The 5,000-nt window shown below is 39.8% G+C and overlaps 1 protein-coding gene across 1 annotated transcript in view; it reads left to right on the forward strand.

Moving 5' to 3' along the window:
• LOC138056324 (uncharacterized) overlaps positions 1 to 24 on the forward strand; it is a 1,085-nt gene extending 1,061 nt beyond the window's left edge. The window contains exon 3 of the mRNA XM_068902105.1: positions 1 to 24. This exon is cut by the window's left edge and continues 396 nt beyond it. The gene's annotated coding sequence lies outside the window, so the exon portion shown is untranslated.
• The last annotated feature ends 4,976 nt before the right edge of the window (positions 25 to 5,000 follow it).

Consider the following 5,000-nt stretch of genomic DNA (forward strand, 5'->3'; position numbering starts at 1 on the left):
TCATGAATATTTTGAGCTTTTTAAACCAGGAAAAACACTAGGTCGAAAGGAAATACTGGTGAACACTTGATTTTAGCATTTAGCCCTCTGTGTACTAATTACGTGTTCGGCTGTCTACCAAGTCATGTGACCAAGGCTGCTGCCTAACGGGCGCCCGGTCGCCTGGGGCTATGGGCGGCCGTCACCGCCAAAAATACCAAGTTTGTCAAAGGAATATAGCAATGTCAATTGGTTCATTGGCGTAGTGCAGAAGAGACTAAATGAGTTAGAAATGATGCAGCCTAAATACAAGTACTCGTGTTGCCTTTTGTCAAATGGTTCAGTCAAAAAGTAAACGAACTAGGAAGATATTAAATCGTCTAGTCATTTCTGTTAAAACGGAAGAGACTAACAAAAACCGTTGTATGCAAATAAAGATCGCTTCTTCTTCCAAACACGAACTGGTATAGTGTGTCACCAAACGGTCCGGTGTGATGTTGATAAATGGCTTATCTTAACTTGACGTGGTTCAGTCCATCGATGTTCAGTGTAATATGAATCGCTTTAACGAAAGGTCAATTGATTTAGTGTAATTACAAATGCTTTATCGAGACAACAAATGACTCATATGGTATGTATATAAATCCACCTAACATGAAATGGTTTATGCAAAGGACAAATGGTTTACCTTGATGTGAAATGAATTAAAGAAAAAAAAACACAAGTGGTTCAAAGTATCGGCAAATGATTCAATTTAATCTGAAACGGTTTAACAAACGGACGATTGATTTAGCGTAATCAAAAATGGCCCAGCGAGACAACAAATGGTCTGAAAAGAAATGAAATGCTACAGTCCACTAAGAAACGAATCGCCCTAATATGAAATGGTTTTCCCTAATGCGAAATGAAGTAGAGAAAAGACAAATGGTTTGGGGCGACCACAAACGATTTACCCCTTTGCGTGACATAAAACACCTCGCCGAACCGCCAAAAATACCAATGTGAAATGGAACAGCCAAATGTCAAATGGAACAGCCAAGTCTAAAGTGGAACAGTCCAAACGCAAGTGGGTCACGGTATCGGCAAATGATTCAATGTAATCTGACACGGTTTAACAAATTGACGTTTGATTTAGCGTAATCATAAGCGGCGCATCGAAACAACAAATGGTCTGAAAGGAACTCAAATGCTACAGTCCACTAAAGAAACGGATCGACCTAAATATGAAATGGTTTATGCAAAGGAAAAATGGTTTTCCCTGATGCGAAATGAATTAGAGAAAAAACAAATGGTTTGGGGCGACCAGAAACGATTTAACCCTTTGCGTGACATACAACACTTCGCCGGACCGCCAAAAATACCAATGTGAAATGGAACAGCCAAATGTCGAATGGAACAGCCAAGTCTGAAATGGCACAGTCCATGTGGGGTCTGACGTCAAGAACTACTTAAAATTTGGCGCGAAAGCAGCTTGTTTACAACCGGGATTTCACCTGCCCTTTGTACAGTTTGGTAAGTTTGCTTCTGCTGATTTTCTGTTAAAATTATTTACTGCCTTCATTACAGAGTTTCGTCGTCATGCCTAAGGAAGCATTGGTAAATTAATATTAACAGGACCTCATGAGCTCCAGATATCAACTGTAGTTAGGATTTAAATGTTTACACACGCAATTGCAAATGCATCATCGTCTGCCATGATTCCTCATGTGGCAGGGTTTCCACAGTCTGACTTGTTTCGTTGAGCGGCCTTTTCGCTGTAGACACTGGATTTTATCGGTTTACTTGAAAGTATTATTATGATCTTGGAACGAAATGGTTCGATCAATCGGTCGGTGTCACTGACGAAAAACTAAAGCTAAACATGATCATGATCTTGACTGTTTCGTCACACGTTTTATTCTCGATAGCTTCTGTTTACGATTATGTCACCTTCCAGCTCTATTCACTTATTTTAAACGCTACATAACGGTGTAGTTGTTTGAAACAAAAGTTAAGATAAGATTTGATAGCGGATCCATCAGTTCACGGAATTTGGTATATCGGTAGTAAGATAAGAAACGCAAGGATTGAGAGGCCACACTGGTTATCTTCCTGTGTGAAAACATGTATAGAACCTCTTGCCCTTACAAGGAGATCTATTTTCCTTTTGGTGGTTGAAATATTTGAGATCGTTTTTGTTATCCTCGAACAAAAATTTCCCTCAAAAAAAAAAGGAAATAAAGAAGAAGAAGAAAGAAAAAAAAAACCACAATATTCTCCCGCAAACAGTTCTCGCATGGAAGTTGAAAGATGTGAAAAAAGAAGTGAAATAAAAGTCAAAAAAGGTATTCTGTACACTGGAAATCGTAACAGAAGTTAACCTTGGCTTCGCTTTCTCAGTTAGGTGGTCAGTTGGAGTCTTAGATATGCTGTAATGTGACTACGTGATGCAGTCATGAGCTAGGCTGTCAGTCGTTATTTGACTTTGTGACTGCGTACTGCATTTCGAGTCAAAGATTGCTCACCATAGTCTCCAGTAGCGCAGTAGTTACAACATCCGACTAGATCAGTGAGGGTTGTGGGTTGAAATACCACATGGAACTCAGATATTTCCGATTTCCAGTGGGGATGTAATTGCATCATATAACCATATATTGGGCATTAACCAAGCCCTCTCCCTTGTCATATGACGCGAGGTGGAGTTTGGGGTCTGCATCATGTGCAAACATGCTCTTAAAAATCGGCATAAACTTGATTGCCTCTCCGACATTGACTTTTCTCGTTGACAGCTTTGACACTGCGTATATGGAAGGGAAGCAGCAACTTCTGACGGCTTTACATCAAATCATCGCTGACTTAGAAACAGTTGGTGGTGATACAATTCCCGATATGGGCTTGGTAGGGTTGAAACTGGAGACCCTTGGTGAGGCCGTCCTGCTGAACGGTGACATTTCTTTAGTAGCAATTGACTTGATTAATCAAGCGCGTCAATTATGTATAAGTTCTGGCGCCTATTCATCTTATCGTTCCTACGAAGCTCCTGTTTTACGACAAGAAGGTCGACGAGGAAGACCAAAATTTGATATTACAGAAGAGCAGCTGCTTTTCTTCAGAGGTATGTTAAAATGGAACTCATCTCAATGTATAAATCCGCATTTAGTAAAGTAGCTTATAGGCAGGTACACTTAAAAATAAAAATAAAAAACCGAGAAATATTATACATTTTCCAGACTGGCAACCCAGTAATTAGACTTTTTGAGGGGAATATATACGCTAACTCCCAGATACAGTGAAGAGTCGCTTCACTTTATTTTAGAACCACATTTAAACCAGCGGCCGATGTAGTGTTTTGGTAGGTTTGCAATTGCAAAAAGTCTAATTACTGGGTTGCCAGTCTGGAAAATGTATAATATTTCTCGGTTTTTTATTTTTATTTTTAAGTGTACCTGCCTATAAGCTACTTTACTAAATGCGGATTTATACATTGAGATGAGTTCCATTTTAACATACCTCTGAAGAAAAGCAGCTGCTCTTCTGTAATATCAAATTTTGGTCTTCCTCGTCGACCTTCTTGTCGTAAAACAGGAGCTTCGTAGGAACGATAAGATGAATAGGCGCCAGAACTTATACATAATTGACGCGCTTGATTAATCAAGTCAATTGCTACTAAAGAAATGTCACCGTTCAGCAGGGCGGCCTCACCAAGGGTCTCCAGTTTCAACCCTACCAAGCCCATATCGGGAATTGTATCACCACCAACTGTTTCTAAGTCAGCGATGATTTGATGTAAAGCCGTCAGAAGTTGCTGCTTCCCTTCCATATACGCAGTGTCAAAGCTGTCAACGAGAAAAGTCAATGTCGGAGAGGCAATCAAGTTTATGCCGATTTTTAAGAGCATGTTTGCACATGATGCAGACCCCAAACTCCACCTCGCGTCATATGACAAGGGAGAGGGCTTGGTTAATGCCCAATATATGGTTATATGATGCAATTACATCCCCACTGGAAATCGGAAATATCTGAGTTCCATGTGGTATTTCAACCCACAACCCTCACTGATCTAGTCGGATGTTGTAACTACTGCGCTACTGGAGACTATGGTGAGCAATCTTTGACTCGAAATGCAGTACGCAGTCACAAAGTCAAATAACGACTGACAGCCTAGCTCATGACTGCATCACGTAGTCACATTACAGCATATCTAAGACTCCAACTGACCACCTAACTGAGAAAGCGAAGCCAAGGTTAACTTCTGTTACGATTTCCAGTGTACAGAATACCTTTTTTGACTTTTATTTCACTTCTTTTTTCACATCTTTCAACTTCCATGCGAGAACTGTTTGCGGGAGAATATTGTGGTTTTTTTTTTCTTTCTTCTTCTTCTTTATTTCCTTTTTTTTTTGAGGGAAATTTTTGTTCGAGGATAACAAAAACGATCTCAAATATTTCAACCACCAAAAGGAAAATAGATCTCCTTGTAAGGGCAAGAGGTTCTATACATGTTTTCACACAGGAAGATAACCAGTGTGGCCTCTCAATCCTTGCGTTTCTTATCTTACTACCGATATACCAAATTCCGTGAACTGATGGATCCGCTATCAAATCTTATCTTAAACTTTTGTTTCAAACAACTACACCGTTATGTAGCGTTTAAAATAAGTGAATAGAGCTGGAAGGTGACATAATCGTAAACAGAAGCTATCGAGAATAAAACGTGTGACGAAACAGTCAAGATCATGATCATGTTTAGCTTTAGTTTTTCGTCAGTGACACCGACCGATTGATCGAACCATTTCGTTCCAAGATCATAATAATACTTTCAAGTAAACCGATAAAATCCAGTGTCTACAGCGAAAAGGCCGCTCAACGAAACAAGTCAGACTGTGGAAACCCTGCCACATGAGGAATCATGGCAGACGATGATGCATTTGCAATTGCGTGTGTAAACATTTAAATCCTAACTACAGTTGATATCTGGAGCTCATGAGGTCCTGTTAATATTAATTTACCAATGCTTCCTTAGGCATGACGACGAAACTCTG

Source organism: Montipora capricornis, chromosome 7 (genome assembly GCF_036669925.1).
Source record: "Montipora capricornis isolate CH-2021 chromosome 7, ASM3666992v2, whole genome shotgun sequence".
Taxonomy (NCBI): domain Eukaryota; kingdom Metazoa; phylum Cnidaria; class Anthozoa; order Scleractinia; family Acroporidae; genus Montipora; species Montipora capricornis.